We start from the raw sequence: 17,642 nt of genomic DNA, 5'->3' as shown, positions 1-17,642 counted from the left end.
TTACTGATATCAGTGCTCAGGATGACATTTTCTACTTGTGGGTTAGTGATATGATACCACATTTAATTTTTTCTGAGCTTTCTGATACTGCTCAGTGGGAGAAATAATTGCTGGTGTTCGATTGCAGAATGTTTCTCACCTAATTGTCTCAAAACTGCGGGGTATGTATTTGATTTCTTTGATTGATCTGTTTTGTGTATGTATTTTTCCAACATCTTGAATAATTTAAGAGCAATCCTAAATTTTGGTTTGTGGCTAATTTGTTGTGTGGCAGTTATACATCCTCCTGAAGCAGCATATTTCACTAAGTGTCTGAAAGCAGAAAAGAATTGCTTTATAAGAAAACATTGCTATGTGAATTTGGGCACACCATGTAGCCCATCAGGTTCCTGGAAACCTGGTGCTTCTCTGAAAGTAAAGTTGCATTTTGAAAGAGAGAGGTTGGTCCTACCTCTTGACATTAGCCTTGATGGGTTGGTAAGTTTTCTGTTTGCTCTAAGCTCTTTCCCTTGTGTTAGTTGAAAGCAATCATGAAAGGGAAAATGCCTGCTGGAGCTCCTGCACCAAGCTTGAAAACCTAGCCACAGGAGGAAGAAGGAGCACGCTTGTTCACCTGGTTTTGTCCCATTTTCTTGCACTTATGATCCAACTCTGTGGGAAGGGAAGTCAGTTCTGGAGTGGAAGTGGTTGTGGCAGGGAGGTAAGCAGCAATAATACAGGTGCTCTGGAACCATTTCGGGACACAGAGAGAGCTGCCCGAGTGGTCAAAAATTCGCCCTCAAGCAGGGCAGGCAAAGGGATTATCTTTACCAAACTGTGTACTTTTCTCCTGCTGCCTTAACGGGCTCCCCAGGTAAGAGGCTGGGATTTCACCTGCTAGATCTAAGAGCCATCATGTTCTTCTTCTTGTCACCGAAGACTGCCCTCTTTGTCATGCTCCCTTCTTGGAAGTTTTCCAGGATTAAAACTCCAGAAGAGAAACAAGGTGGGGAACAGGTCCCCCTTTTCTCTTCCTCACAGGGAAACTTAATTAGCAGTCCTCATTGAAGGCTCAGGTCCTCCTTGCCACAAATCCCCTCCTCAAAGGGATCTTAAGGCTTTGGGCAGGGTGTGAATTCATATTTCCTCAATGACCTTGCAGCCAAAGACCACTGGGCACACACCTGTGTTTGAACAAGTTGAGTTTATTGCTGGTTGCAATGAGGAGACCACACCATAAGGAACTGTGGGGAGCCTCAGCAGAAGGATGTTTCAAAAGACCTATTAGAAGGTTTCGGCTTGTGTTTGGTGATTTGAGGGAGGGTTAAAAAAATTGGGATTATAGGCCGGGCGCAGTGGCTCACGCCTGTAATCCCAGCACTTTGGGAGGCCGAGGCGGGTGGATCACAAGGTCAGGAGATGGAGACCATCCTGGCTAACACGGTGAAACCTCGTCTCTACTAAAAATACAAAAAAATAGCCGGGCGTGGTGGGCACCTCTAGTCCCAGCCACTTGGGAGGCTGTGGCAGGAGAATGGCGTAAACCTGGGAGGCGGAGCTTGCAGTGAGCCGAGATCATGCCACTGCACTCCAGCCTGGGTGACAGACCGAGACTCTGCCTCAAAAAAAAAAAAAAAAAAAAATTTGGGATTGCAGATGTCCATCAATGCCGGTTTGAATAAAGAAAATGTGATACATGTGTACCATGGAATACTACACAGCTGTAAAAAGTAATGAAATCATGTCCTTTGCAGCAACATGGGTGGAGCTGGAGGCCATTATCCTAAGCAAATTAACACAGGAACAGAAAACCAAATACCACATGTTCTCACTTATAAGTAGGAGCTAATCATTGTCCATGACATATGGACATAAAGATGGTAACAATGAACACTGGGGATTTCAAATAGGAAGGGAGGGAAGGGTTGAAAACTACCTATGAGGTACTGTGTTCCTACTTGGCAATGGGATCATTAGAAGCTCAAACCTCTGCATCACACAACATACCCAAATAATAAACCTGCCCATGTATCCCCTGAATCTAAAATAAAATTTTTTTAAAAAGGAAAATCAGGATTAGATGCGTTTAAGACCTGGATGCTTTCAGGAAGCAGGGGGATTTTATTGTTGGGTATCTTAAACAGGCCTCTATAAGGTAGGAGTAAGGAATCAGGCCAGAGCTCTGATTGGTAAAGAAGCAGCTGTCTGGCTGGGCACGGTGGCTCACATCTGTAATCCCAGCACTTCGGGAGGCCGAGGCAGGCGGATCACCTGAGGTCGGGAGTTCGAGACCAGCCTGACCAACATGGAGAAACCCTGTCTCTACTAAAAATACAAAATTAGCCAGGCGTGGTGGCGCATACCTGTAATCACAGCTACTCGAGAGGCTGAGGCAGGAGAATCACTTGAACCCGGGAGGTGGAGGTTGTGGTGAGCCGAGATCGCGCCATTGCACTCTAGACTAGGCAACAAGAGCGAAACTCTGTCTCAAAAAAAAAAAAAAAAAAAAAAAAAGGAAAAAGCAGCAGCTGTCACTCATTAGCACAACAGGGGGATGTCCGGTCATTTTTGTGCGTTGAACAATGTTTATATTTTTGTCCATGCTCAGGCATGTTTATGGAGTGTTCTTGTTTTTGCTTTGATTCATTACAGTTGTGGAGTGGACTGGCGTGATATTGGGGTTCTGTGAAATTGTCTGTGTTCAACAAGACTATGAGTGCCAACACCAGCTCCTAGCAGCACCAAGTCCTGGCTGACAGAACCAGGCCATTTCTGGGATGTTAGGACCTGTTTTTCTTGTTCTCAATTTGGTACACTCTGTACAGCCATATTGATTGTTAAAATATAGAAATACTTCTGTACTGCGTAGTATTTAGCCATGGCCATGAGCCTTCTGAGGGCTTTCTCATCTCCCTGCCTGGTGCCTGCTTCCCCCAGACCTCCCCACAACCCACTGGTTAGTGGTAGAGCAGGAAACCTTCTAGACCTTGCTGCAGTTCAACCGCTAGTGTCTGTTCTGATGAGTCAGTGCTGTGTGGTCCCGTTTGGTAACATTTTCAACATTACCTGGTTTTGAGTTTGTAGCTTCTCTCTACATTAAGATTGAGAAGGGACAAGAAGACAGAAGAAAGAAGAGAGAAACAAAAGGCAAAAGAGTGAAGTGTAAATAAGTGAGGGTGAAGATAGGAAAGGGTGAAAGACATCTAGGACATGAAGAAGGCTGGACGTGGTGGCTCATGTCTGTAATCCCAGCACTTTGGGAGGCTAAGGCGGGTGGATCACCTGAGGTCAGGAGTTTGAGACCAGCCTGGCCAACGTGGTGAAACCCCTTCTCTACTAAAAATACAAAATTAGCTGGGCATGGTGGCACACACCTGTCATCCCAGCTACTCAGGAGGCTGAGACAGGAGATTTGCTTGAATCTGGGAGGCAGAGGTTGCAGTGAGCCGAGATTGTGCCACTGCACTACAGCCTGGGTGACAGAGTGAGAGTCCATCTCAAAAAAAAAAAAAAAAAAGAAAATGAAGCAGAAATGAGGCCTGAAAAGTGTACTTAACAAAGGGTTAAAAAAAAAAAAACCCTGAAAAGAAAGAGGTGAGAAGGAAGGGAGGAAGAGAAGAAGGGGATTGAGAACCAGAGGAAGGAAAGGAAAATTCAGGCCAAGGCACCCCCTTATGTTACACTGCGGATCAGTTATACTGAATATGTCTCAAAATGAGTTCGCTACCAGCTGGAGCTTAGAAAACAATCATTTCATTCAACAGAAGTTTGGGTTGGAGTTGGATCAAATTTGACAGAGTTTAACCTGTAAAGAAAAGAAGGAAATGGAACTCCGCAGTCTGACGGCCACTTATGGCCAAGCGTTCTGGAAGCTGTTAGAATCCGCAGCTTGGCGCCTTCACCGCTTTTCTTTCTGTTTGCATCCCATGATGCTCTTTTCAATCACAACTTGCATGGTTCCTGTGCAGGTATGAAAAATCTCACTGTCTTTGAGTTGGGATGAAAAACAGTGAGTGTTTCCCTGCCAAGTCTCCGAGAGAAGGCAGTGCAAACAGATGGTGGAGGAAGCTGCACAGAGAACCTTGGTTCACCCCACCGTGATGTGAGCAGGGAATCACACACGAAGGCTCTTTCTTTTCCTCCTGTGAATAACTTTTACAAATAACCAGCAGGAACCGGGGAGTGGGGGGTGGGGGCAAGCATGAGTTTCCTTTCCTCTGAAGCCTTGGTTCTTTAAATTGGCAGCATAACCACTGTTCCCGTGCACACACACGGATATTTGAAGGCATCAGTGAAAAGGATGCAGAGGGTAAACATGAAGCAGAGGACACGGTGGGTTGGCAGATATGGGCTGGGTCCTGGAAGCTCACATGGACCTGGAAGTTTACTCCATCCTGAGTTCTCGTCGTGGCTCAGTGTGTTCTGCTTCTCTGGGAATCTCGGGCAGTTGGAGTCTTTCTGTACACTTCTCAGTGCCTGGCTGTGTGGGGTAGAAGCAAGTATTTGTGAAACTCGGGCCAAGGTAAGGTAGGTAAGATACTCATGGTGTGAATTTTCCATTAAATTTTTCTTTAGAGATTGTTTTTCCTGAGAGAGAAATTTGTGTGCTACTACACATGTGTCTTTAAAAAGCCCCCATCAGCCTGGGCGCGGTGGCTCACGCCTGTAATTCCAGTACTTTGGGAGGCAGAGGCGGGCAGATCAAGAGGTCAGGAGTTTGAGAATGGCCTGGCCAATATGGTGAAACCTCATCTGTACTAAAAATAGAAAAATTAGCCGGGTGTGGTGGCGTGCGCCCATAGTCCCAGCTACTCTGGAGGCTGAGGCAGGAGAATCACTTGAACCTGGGAGGCAGAGGTTGCAGTGAGCTGAGATCGCGCCACTGCACTCCAGCCTGGGTGACAGAGCGAGACTCCGTCTCAAAAAAAAAAAAAAAAAAAAAAACAAAAGCCCCCACCAGCTCTGGGTCTTCTTTGTGTGCGTGTTGTGTTTTGTGTTAAGAAAATCACTGTTGATGTTGTTCTTCCAGGGGTTGCGGGGGATGGGGTTGGGGGAGGTCCTTTATCTAGGCACTAGATGTGTAATGTGTCTAAATTTCTTTTTCTCTGCTTTACATTTTTGGCTGGGTGAATATTCCTGGAGAGATGGATTTCCTTCCTGGTCATGTAGGAATCAGACATTTTCACAGAAGAGAGTTGCTCTGAGACCCCAAATACCTTATGTTTACTTCCATGGAGACACCTCATGTGTATTGGAGATAACAGTGTGTATTGTATGAAGTGGCAACATTTTATCCAGCAATCCCAAACCTGATCATATTTTTTCATTCCTAATCCCTTAAACGGGCCCCAGAACCTCAGGAGAAAGCCCAGATCCCTGTAAGATTTGCTTCCTCCGCAATTCTCTTGCCTCATGTCTCCCCACTCCCCGTAAAGTTGCCTCCATCCTCTCTCACGAAAATCCTGGACATCGCTCAGAATCAGCCCTTCTGGGTCTTGCTTTTCTGCTAACGCATGGGCTGTTTCTCTGTTCCATAAGAAAGCCCTCATGGAACATGGGCGTTCCATGGGGAAAAGGGAGCCAGGCTGGTGGAATGAGGGGAAAGCAAAAAGAGAAAGGAAGTGAGCAACAAGTCCACCTTTCTGCATGGTCCAGGACACACAGCCCTCCTGTGAAAGTAACTCACAATTTTCCTGTGCCCAACCCTCACCAGACACCTGCAAGTCAGCTCCCTGCAGCCCAACCTTGGCGTTACCAGTGCTGCACAAAGCCTCCTTCAACAGACAGCGTACACACCATCCCATACACTCTCCAGCCAGCCTTTGTTTCTTCACAGTCAGCTTCTGCTGACTTGCCCGTTGTCTCTCTGGCCACGTATTTTCCTACTTTCTCAAATAAATCTGCCTTCCTTTATCTACAACTGTCTTGGTAAATTCTTTCACCCTCACACCACCGGCCATCATTCCCCCATGACAGAACACACTTTTTAATCGAGCGGAAAGGACATGTGGCAAGGAGAAGCGATGTGCTCAGGGTGTTTTGGGGTTTATTACGAGGATGCTCATGAAATCATGAGAAACAGAAAATTGTCTTAGTCAGTGACACTGCCCGAACTCACAAAAAACAGGAATGATAGGAATGATCTTTGGGAATGAGGCCACAGTTCAGTGGCCTCATATGGGATAAACCATATACCGTGGTTTATCTCGTTCTGGGATCCCTCGGTCAGTGTTCTGTCTCACTGAGTCTTAGCGGCTTCTGTCCATGTCGCTGTTCTGACATGACTGACTCACTCTGTTCTCTACCTCTAGGCTCAGCTTGTCACGTCTCCTGCTTACTGCTTTCTTCCAAGTGAGTTTTTCCACGTCTGTTGCCCCTGTGTCTGTTTTCCTTTCTGTGTCTCACATTTGAAATTCCCTGAGAGAGGTACTCTGTCTAGGCAGTCAGCGTGCAGGATAGAATGGCACCAATGAGCTGGGCTTTGTTCTGGGCCACCTCCTGTAGGGCACTGGCCAACCATAGGGTAGCTGCCCTTAGGTCAGATGCTAATCCCTGGTCCAATCACCTGTGACCAAGGTAGCAGAGTTACCTGGTACGAAATGTGTCAACCTGGGATAAGAAGCCTCAGAGAGGCGCTGCTGGTGGGTTGGTATAGTCAAGATTTTCAGAAATAATAATATAAGATAGCAAATAAGTGTGGCATTAGTAAAATATGCAATTAGTGCTCTAGATGAGGCCAGAAGAGGCTGAGATCGTGATGGTCTGGGGTGGGCTTTCCTCTGCTTACAGTCTCAGGGACAACCTTCTCTGAAAGGCACAAGGTTTTTTGTGAGAACAGGCGCCTGCTTGCCTTGCCAGCTTCACTGCCAGCCCCACAAATGCTATGTTCCAGCCACTGGGGCTCCTGGCAACCTCTGGATGATATCTCTGGATGATAGCGACATGTGCATGCAGGGGCACTAGGAAGAACTCCAATTATTCTTTAATTTCGAGATGAAACTTTTTTTTCTTTTCTGAAATCTTACCCTACTCCAGACACTTAATATCTCTTCTGTTCCCCGCAGCCCTCTGTACCTGCCTTTATTACAGCACCTAGGGCACTGGGCTATGATTATCGGTTGACATGTCCACTTTGCTCACTAGATGTCTGGGAAAGGGACTGATTGTGATTATTATTATTTTTTTTCAGGCAGAGCCTCGCTCTGTCACCCAGGCTGGAGTGCAGTGGCATGATCTCGGCTCACTGCAACCTCTGCCTCCCAAGCTCAAGTGATTCTCCTGCCTCAGCCTCCTAAGTAGCTGGGATTACAGGTGCACTCCACTACCCCGGCCAATTTTTGTATTTTTAGGAGAGATGAGGTTTTGTCATCTTGGCCAGGTGAGCCACTGCGCTTGGCTGGGACTGATTGTGATTTACTCATCTCTGGATCCCAGCAATGAGGCCAGTGCTTGGTACCTACCACTACTGCTAGGACTAGCTCATGGTTTTGGAGCTATTAGTCTGCTCCTTGCACAATTCCAAAAGTGTTATATGTATTAACTAATTTAATCCTTCCAAGAACCTTGTAAATAGGAGCCGTAAATATCATCATTTTATGTTTTGGGAAGCTGAAGCACGGACAGGTTGAGAAACTTGCCTGAGGTCGCGTGGTTAATAAGTGGTGGAATCAGGATTCAAATCAGGCCAATTGTTCCGGAGTCTGTGCCTTGCCCACTGAGCAATACTGCCTCTTAGCAATAAATATTGTAGAAGAGTTAGTAGGCATTCAGTTAGTATTGAGGAAATAAAGAAGCCATTACTGGGGCTTTGAGGATGAAGGAAAAGGCAGGGGAAAACATTCTAGGGGAGGGAAAGAGGCATGTGAGAGCATCCACAGGACAGTGTGTGAGCTTGGAGGGCGGAGCTGAACCTGTCAGTAGGACCACATCAAAGCGCAAGACAAGGGGCTGGGCTTTTGAGGAAGGTAGTGACATGATTAAAGGGAAATTTAAAGAAGATCAATCTGGCTTCAGGGTACAAGATAGTTTAAAATGGGAAGGGAATGAACACAACTAGGAGGCCATGGACATAGTCTCCTGAGGCAATAGAGTGATGGGTTATTAGCATGGACCTGGGCTCAGAGGAATGAGGGCTCTGAGTCCAGCTTCTGTCACTTGTCATTGTGTAGCCTCTCTCAGTCTCCAAGCTCCTGTTTCTTCATCTACAAAAGAGGAATTATTACTGACCTCTTAGGTTGTGGTAAGGATTTAAAGGCATGTTTACCAAGGGCTTAGCACAGAACTCTGACCTTATTCTCCTTTTGTCTTGGGTCAAGATGATAAGGGCTTGTGCTTGTGTAGTAGCATTGGCAAGAAAGTGAATGGGAAAATGAGACTCAGTAGAACTTGCTGATTGATGGCTGCTGAAAAATTGAGGCAAGGAAGGGTCAGTGAGTGAACGGTCAGTGCAGGGGGTGAACTCAGAGGGCCTGGGTTCTGGGTCTGGTTTTGTCACTGCTTTGGCCACATCACTCATCTACATTGCTGGATCTCAGTTCCTCCTCTAGAATGTAAAAATGGTAGACTGACAGTTGCTCATTTTTCTTCCCGCTTGGAATGCTATGACGACATGGCTTGGGGGTTGGAGTCTGGACAACTGGGAGAATATAAAAGATGCCGAGCTCTGCCTTCCTTTTCAAAGAGGTCGCCAACCCCCTTTTATTAATCCTGTCCTTTGTCCTCTCTTTGATTTGGAAGTATCATTGTTTTGTTCTGGGAAAATGACTCTGAAATCTCAGCCACTGATAGAAGGCTTGGTTACTGCAGCAGAGGGTGAATCAGAGATAAGCCTTTTTTTTTTTTTTTTCTGGAGTCTTCTAGTCTCCCGATCCTGACTTGAGCTTCCTCATTTCTCTGAGGGGCAGAAGAAGCTGACTTCTCTAGTAATTTACCCTGTGTTTTCCTCCCTGCAGGCAGAACCCATGATCTTCTTGGTCAGCTTCACAGCTGGTTTGTTGCGATGCTTTTTGGATGTCTTTCCCCTTGGATGTTCAAGCTCAGTGTCCTCAAAGAGAAAGAAAGTGGGGCCTGTACCCAGCAAGGTACACATGCAGTCCCCTGCTAATCAATGTTTTCATATTGTGAGCACTTCTCACCTGGATTACATTCACTGTGGGTGAAATTAAATATCTGAGCAGTTGCTGAAGCCTTTAGTGAGCTTGTTTCCATGGCAGCCTTCGGAGGCCTCCTCCAAAAAAAGGAGTAGTTTATTTTCAATTAACAAAGGGCAAAGAGGTCTTTACTGCAGTTTTGCTTATGGGAATTTCAGATAAAATTTCCCAGCCCTACAGGTGCCATACAATCTCTCACCCACTTATCTTTATGGAGCTGTGAGGAGGATTGTTGATTTCTGTAACAGTGCAACACCCCAGACACAGCGTGCTGGTGATATGGACCAACAAAAGGATGTTAGTTCTTAATAAAAAAAGGGAAACATTATGAAATTGAGCTACTGGGCATTAATAAAGTACCTACTGATAATTCCACCTGCTAGAGATGGCAAATTTTCATTCTTTCAGAGTTCTGGGTTGGGTATCAAGGCTGGATGTCTACTTTGTAGAAGAGTGAATTGTAGCAATCTTTGAGCTGCTGACCAAAGGCATAAGTCCAATCAACCACCACATTAAACATTCCAGCAATCACAGCCTCTCTGGGGAAGAAAAAGTAATTATTACCAGGTATGCTCCGTAAAAGGGCAGCTCACCACGTGGAAATTTGCCAAAATGCAATTGACAGAATAGGAAATAATTTTGCCCTAGAGCCTCAGAAAGTGAGGCTTATGATCTGAGGGATTTGGCTTACCTTTTCTGGTTATGGGTTTTCATCCAAAAATTAGCCTGGGAAGTTCCTCTTATCTTTTCAGCTCTTCAGTATTTTTGAGTTGCCCCCTTACTGTTTCTGGTAGAGATGGGGTCTTGCTATGTCATCCAGGCTGGTCTTGAACTCCTGGCCTCAAACAATCCTCCCTTCCTTGGCCTCCCAAAGTGCTGGGATTATAGGTATAAGCCACCACACCTGGCCTTAAGTTGTTGTTTCTACAACATTTCATTTTTCTTTGATTTCAGCTGGAAGATTGATCTGAGTAACCTAGCTGTTTTTTTCCAGACACTGCAAGTCTTGAGTGGTCTTTCAAAATGCAAGTCTGTGCAGGTTTCTTATTATCCACTGCTGTCATTCTCAAAAAGGCTTGCTTGTTAAACTTTATTTATTTCCAGTTGGACTCTAGGCATCACTTTGAGAAACTTCTAGAACAAAGTTCAAGCTGCTCAGCATGGAAAACAAGGCCTCTTCCTACTCCCCAGACCTATCTTCTTCTACTCCCTACTTCTCATCCCCACACTGTGTTCCAAAAATATGAATAAACTTAAAGGTACAGTAGTCCCTCTTATCCACAGGTTCACTCTCCTCAACAGTAGTCCAAAAATATTAAATGGAAAATTCCAGAAATAAGCAATTCATAAGTTTTAAATTGCACACTGTTCTGAATAGCGTGATGAAACCTCTCACTGTCCTTCCTGAGACGTGAATCCTCCCTTTGTCCAGCATACCCATGCTGTGGACACGTTCCCTGACTGTTAGTCACTTAGCAGCCAGCTTGGTTATCAGATTGACTGTGACGGTACCACAGTGTTTGTGTTCAAGTGACCCTTAGTTTACTTAATAATGGCCCCAAAGCACAAGAGCAGTGATGTTGGCAATATTGCTATAATTGTTCTATTTTATTATTAGTTGTTGCTGTTAATCTGTTATTGTGCCTAAGTTATAAATTAAACTTTATCATAGGCATGTATGTATGTATGTATAGGAAGAAACACAGTATATACAGGGGTTGGTCCTATCTGTGGTTTCAGGCATCCACTGGGAGTCTTGGGATATGTCCTCCAAGGATAAGGACAGATGACTGTACCTGAATACAGTGCACCTTTTCACACCGCTGTGCCTTTGCACATGCAATCCCTGCCGAATACAGTGCCCCTTCTCTTTGACCATGAGGCAAATGCTTATTCATCTTTCAAAAGCCAGCTCAGAGGTGGCCTCCTTTGGGAAGTCTCCTGGAGTGCCCTCTCCCCATACCTTGTAGTTGATCCTCCCTTTGATTGTGGCAAACTTCACACACAATTCTGTGGATATTTACTATACTGTTGTAATTTCCTTTTGTACAAGATTTCAAACTGTTTGAGGGCAGGGATTAGAATTATCTCATCTATGTTTTATCCCACCCTGAATTCAGTACCTAGCACATTGTTGATGCTCAATATAGTTTTGCTAGATGATTAAATGAATGAAGCGCATAATTAGGTAATCCAGATACTCAGCCCCAGCAGGAAGAACACTGCCATGACTTCTGACACTACCCAGAGTTAAGCCAAACTACAGATTAAAGGCTCAGCCCTCCATAAGACTACTCTCACTTCAGATACTGGCTGCAAATCTGGAGGTCTCTAGGCTACATTTACATCTGACAAACTGGCTACAAATTTGGAAGCTTATACCCCTCAGTTTTGGTAATTTGCTAGAAGGACTCATAGAACTCAGGAAATTGCACAGTTATGACTATGGGTTTTATTATAGCAAAAAGAATACAATTTAGAACCAGCCCAGAGAAGATAGACATAGGTGAGGTCTGAGAAAAGCTTCTGTGTCCTCTCCCTGTGGAGTCAGGAAGTATTTTCCTTTCAGTACACCATTGTGTGACAGAGTATCACCACCAGGGAACTCACCTGATCTTGGTGTTCTGAGTTTTTATTAAGGTTTCATTATGTAGACAGGATTGATTGAATCATTGGCTATATGATTGAACTCAATCTTCAGCCCTCCTTTTCTTCCTAAAGGCTGGGCTGATATCGTGTGGCTCAAAGCACCAAACCTCTGATCGCGTCGTTGTTCTTTCTGGTATGGCTAGTCCCGATCCTGAGTTATCTTGCTATTATAAACTATCTAGGGGGTCCACCATGAGTCACCTCATTAGCCTAAACAACTATCAGGGGACCCACCATGAATAACAAAGACACTCTTATCATTTGGGAAATTTTAAGGATTTAGACACTGCCTTGAGGACCTGGAGACAGAGGCCAAGTTCTTTATTACATGGGAAATGCTTTCAGCAATGATTTGGATAGAGTTGGTGCCCAGGGATATAATCTGGTGGGTAAAGCCCACAGCAGGGAGTCCAAATGGACACCTGACACTAGAGAGACAGGTGAGTTGCATGTAACAGCTGACATTTAGAAATAGCTGCCCTTAGATTATAGGCAGAAATCATTCAGTGTTGGACACATAGTAGGTGCTTAATATTAAAGAGTTTGTTAAATTAGTGAAATGAGTGTGAGTTGGATGTCAATGGATGTGTAAACTTGGACAGATGAAAAATAGGCGAGGAGGATAGGATGATGTTCCCAGAACCAACTTGTCAAAGGCCAGAGCAAGGATGCAGGTGGCAAGTTCAGGAGCATGACTGTGGGTTCCTGCAGGACTGGAAGGGGAAGTAGGATGACTGGGAGCAGAACTCACAGATCCTTGAGTACTGGTATTAGTACATCGGTTTGGTCACTTTAATAGAAATCAAGGTAGAAGATTTAGTTCTAAGTCCTGTAAATGTCCAAGCTGGTAGGTGACCCAGGGAGGTGATTTGTTCTGCTTCACAGAGGTATCCAGGGTCCCACGTGCCTTCATTTTATTGTGCTTCTGTCCCCTGAGATATCTTCTGCATGGTTGAATCTGGTTCATTCCTACCCCATCTCTCTTCTAGTGCATGGAAAGGAAGAAAGAGGACATAGGCCAAGCATGGTAGCTCGTACCTGTAATCCCAGCACTTTGGGAGGCCGAGGAGGGAGGATTGCTTGAGGTCAGGAGTTTGAAACCAGTCTGGGAAACATAGTGAGACCCTGTCTCTACAAATATTATGTATAAAAAATTAGCTGGGTGTGATGGCTCGTGCCTGTAGTCCCAGCCACTCGGGAGGCTGAGACTGTAGTCCCTTCACCTTGGGAGGTGGGAGGATCTCTTGAGTCCAGGAATTTGAGGCTGCAGTGAACTATGATCATGCTACTGCACTCCAGCCTGGGCGACAGAGCAAGACCCAGTTCCTGTTTCAAAAAAAAAAAAAAAGACGTAGAGGGCAAGCAATTTTCTTTTAAGAAGATGATCTAGACATTGCCCACAGTATTTTTCCTCACGTCTCATTAGCTAGAAAGTAGTCATATGGAAACATAGAAAATGTAGACTGTAGCTGAAAAACCTTGTGCCCAATTAAAACGTAGGTGTGTGTGGGAGAGGGCAAGGGTTGTATTAAAAAAAAGTAAGGAGAGAGTGGATATTGGGGAAAAGTTAGCAGACTATGTCATTCCAGCCTAAAGTGTTTAGACTTCAAATCACAGGATAGTGAGACCTGGAGAGAATTTTGAGAAGAAATGATCATGCTCAGTTCTAAAAGCCTTCTAGAGCCACCTTACAATTTCAATTGTAATATGATAATGTAAATAAGACACTCGTATTATGAAAGCAAGCAATGTATATGGCTGTGTGTGTGGTTGACAAAGTCAGAGACATAAGGGAAGTATTCTCTAACGAACTGACCATTTATTTTCTTTCTCTTTTCTTTTTTTTTGAGACAGGGTCTCACTCTGTCACTGAGGCTGGAGTGCAGTGGTGCGATCATGGTTCATGCAGCCTCAATCTCCTGGGCTCAGGTGATCCTCCACCTCAGCCTCCCGAGTAGCTGGGACCACAGGCGTGTGCTACCATGCCCAGCTAATTTTTATTTATTTTATTATTTTTTTTTTTTGTAGAAACAGGGTCTTGCCATGTTGCCAAGGCTAGTCTTGAACTCATGGGCTCAAGCAGTCCTCCTGCCTCGGCCTCCCAAAGTGCTGAGATTACAGGCATGGGCCACTGCACCCAGCCAACGGTGTACTTTAGATCTAAACTCTGATAATATTAAATAAGCAAGAGGAGAGGGAATAGTGTTTCATGCAAAAGAACCTGTATGTACAAGTGCCCTGAGGCAGGTTAGAACATGGTGACTAAGAATAAGTAAGTCTAGTGTAAGTGAAATGGAGTGAGCACTAAGTAATATGGTACAAAATGATTATCGAAGGCTGGGCGCGGTGGCTCACGCCTCTAATCCCAGCACTTTGGGAGACCGAGGCGAAAAGATCACTTGAGGTAAGGAGTTCGAGACCAGCCTGGCCAACATGGCAAAACCCCATCTCTACCAAAAATACAAAAATTATCCCGGCATGGTGGTGTGTACCTGTAGTCCCAGCCACTTGGGAGGCTGAGTCAGGAGAATCACTTGAACCTGGGAGGTGGAGGTTGCAGTGAGCTGAGATTGTGCCGCTGCACTCCAGCCTGGGTGACAGAGTAAGACTCCATCTCAAAAAAAATAAATAAATAAATAAATAAATAAAATAAAATAAAACAAAACAAAATGATTTTCGAAAGGCAATAAAGGGTCTTTTAAGGATGTCAGTCTCAGACCTAAGGATAGTGGGAATCCTTTGAAGTATTTTAGGCAGGTAAGTATTTCAAATATATTCATCTTGTTGAGTGTAGAGAAACATTAGAAGGGAGCAAAGGTAGACGAGGTGTCAGCAAGCATTGTAATCTACATTAATTGAGTGATGGGTACCCTAACAGTCCTGACTTGACCACTAAGCAGTCTATACATGTAACAAAATTGCACGTGTACCATACACATTTGTATCAAAAGTTGAAAATTTATTCTTATGAGTAGACCTGTAGTACAAAATTATACCAAATTGTTACTATTATCGTATTTTAAAAACATACCAATTAAAAATTGTAGAAGTTTATGTCCTTTCTTATGAGTACTACATAAGTCATGGCCTTGATTTTGGGATTTTGGCTTGCAAAGCCTAAAATATTTATGATCTGGTTCCACTCTCCGTGGTTCCTTCTGTGTGGAGGATCCTTTCTAGAGGAACACTCTGCTCTCCCTCTGCTCCCATGTCGTGTGTCACTCTTCTCCAGACGAGGAGTGTTTGACCTGATTGATGAGTCTGGGAGAAGGAGCTTAGCTTTACCTGCCTTTAGTAAAGACGAGTTTTCTTTTGTCCTCTGTTATGAGGAAAGCCTGACAGGGTTGGTCTCCAAGGAGGAGCCTGTCATTTTCCAACTGCAGCTGTCACTGGTGAGTAACAACTAAGCCATGGCCTCCGATAGAGCTTTTCATCTGTATTGAGGGTGCTCTCTCCACCTTCAACCTCCAGGTTCCCATGTCTACCTCTGAACTGTTTCAGAACTCCAGTGGGGAATAGGGATGCTGTTTATTAGCCCCTCCAAAGCCAACAGGGTGCACAGAGGCTGCTCCTGGAGGGGCATCTGAGCAGCTGTGCTCATCTCTCCTGCCACTGAGATGCAGAGAATCTGACATAAGAAGGGAGGATGCGATTGGCTCATCAGCAAACACTTGAAAACTAATTGAGTCCATAAACCAAGGCTCTCCCTGAGAAATCAAATTGATACAAGAGAGCAGGAAGGAAGGGAAAAGCAGGAGAGAAGAGGGTCTTAGAAAGAGGGGAGCTGGCCAGACTCGGTGGCTCACGCCTGTAATCCCAGCAGTTTGGGAGGCCGAGGCGAGCGGATCATGAGGTCCAGAGATGGAGACCATCCTGGCTAACACCGCAAAACCCGGTCTCGACTAAAAATACAAAAAATTAGCCGGGCATGGTGGCACGCGCCTGTAGTCCCAGCTACTCGGGAGGCTGAGGCAGGAAAATTGCTTGTATCCGGGAGGCGGAGGTTGCAGTGAGCCAAGATTGTGCCACTGCACTCCAGCCTGGGCAACAGAACAAGACTCCATCTCAAAAAAAAAAAAAAAAAAAGAGGAGAGCTGAATTAGTAAACCAGGGTAGTCTTAGTGGAATAGCTAAGGGTGTGGCAGTTTTTATGTTCTTCTTTAATCAATTTTCCTTGCTTTCAGCTTCCAGGTTTATGTTTTTCCTCTTCTGTGAGCCCAGACTTTTCCACAACATATACTGGTCAGTTTCATAAACTTTCTTTAAAAGGGGTGGCCGTGAGTGTAATTTTCCATTCTGCTTTCCAGCGCACTCAGCTGCCTTTAGGAGGCTTGACAGGCTGTGGCAGTGTCCAGCTGCAGGGAGTCCTACATCTCTGATGGTGAGTGATGACTCACTTCCTGCTGCCTGACTTGAGAAGCTCCTAAATACACTCCTGGGTCAGGCCCCTGCAGTGTAGCCTTAATCTGCTGCTGACCCAGGATCCAACCCAGCTGTTAGGTGGAGGACCCACATTTCCAATTCTGCAGCAGTGGGAGGCTTTCTGGGTAGCCATCCAGCTCAGATGCTTTGAAGGAGGGATGAGAGGAAAGCTGTGAGTGAGAGGGCAGGAATGTGCAGACAGGGCCAGCATCCCAGAGGGTTTTGTTTATTATACTGGGAACATCTCATAGGCCTTGGGATAATGACTGCTCGAGATTCAGGAATGATTTAGCTTTCCATGCCCCACTCAGTTCAGACTGATTATACTTTAATAGACACAATAAGATAATTCTTAATCCTGGCTGCACATAATAGCAGTCTCCATTAGAAGGCTAATAGGTACCTTGACATTTAAACATTCAAAATAGAACTCTTGATCTTACCCCTCTCCCACCAAACATGCCCTTTTCCAACCTTCCCCTCTAGTGCGTGACACCATTTGCCACATATGCAGCCTCAATCCTCTGAACGGCTGATATGGTTTGGATGCCTTGTTCCCTCCAAATCTCATGTTGAAATGTGACCTCCATTGTTGAAGGTGGGCCTCCTGGGAGGTGTTTGGGTGATGAGGAAGAGCCCTCATGAATGTCTTGGTGCTGTCCTTGTGGTAAGAGTGAGTTCTCACTCTGAGTTCACTCAAGATCTGGTCTGAAAGAGCCTGCCACCTCCTCCCTTTCTCTCTCGCTCCCACTCTTGCTATGTGATACACCTGCTCCCTCTTTGCCTTTTGCTATGATTACAAGACTTCTGGGGCCCTCACCAGAAGCAGATGCCGGCACCACACTTCTTGTACAGTCTGCAGAACGGTGAGTCAAATAAACTTCTTTTCTTTTCTTTTCTTTTTTTGAGATGGAGTTTTGCTCTCGTTGCCCAGGCTGGAGTGCAATGGCACGATCTCAGCTCGCTGCAACCTCTGCCTCCTGGGTTCAAGTGATTCTCCTGCCTCAGCCTCCCGAGTAGCTGGGATTACAGGCACCTGACACCACACCCAGCTATTTTTTTAAATATTTTTAGTAAAGCTGGGGTTTCACCATGTTGGCCAGGCTGGTCTCGAACTCCCGACCTCAGGTGATCCCCCCCCACCTTGGCCTCCCAAAGTGCTAGGATTACAGGCATGAGCCACCGCACCCGGCCAATAAACTTATTTTCTTTATAAATTACCCAATCCCAGGAATTCCTTTATAGCAACATAGAACGGACTAACGCAACATTCTATGACCATGAGCTATCCATCATCAAGCCCTGTAATCCTCCCTTGAAAATATACCCCCAATTCTATCACTCCTCACCATCTCCATGGCTTCTACCTAGTCAAGTTCCCTCCATTCATCATCTGGACTATTGTGGAACCTCCTAACTCATTTTCCTGCTTCTACTTTTGTC

At 45.2% G+C, this 17,642-nt stretch overlaps 1 long non-coding RNA gene across 2 annotated transcripts in view; it reads left to right on the top strand.

The window, feature by feature from the left end:
- Positions 1–17,642, top strand: part of LOC134810683 (uncharacterized) — a 364,401-nt gene that overhangs the window by 115,660 nt on the left and 231,099 nt on the right. The gene's annotated exons all lie outside the window — the stretch shown is intronic.

This window comes from Pan troglodytes, chromosome 7, assembly GCF_028858775.2.
Source record: "Pan troglodytes isolate AG18354 chromosome 7, NHGRI_mPanTro3-v2.0_pri, whole genome shotgun sequence".
NCBI classification, from domain to species: domain Eukaryota; kingdom Metazoa; phylum Chordata; class Mammalia; order Primates; family Hominidae; genus Pan; species Pan troglodytes.
The sequence above is the reverse complement of the archived record's forward strand: the minus strand, read 5'-3'. Positions and strand labels throughout refer to the sequence as shown.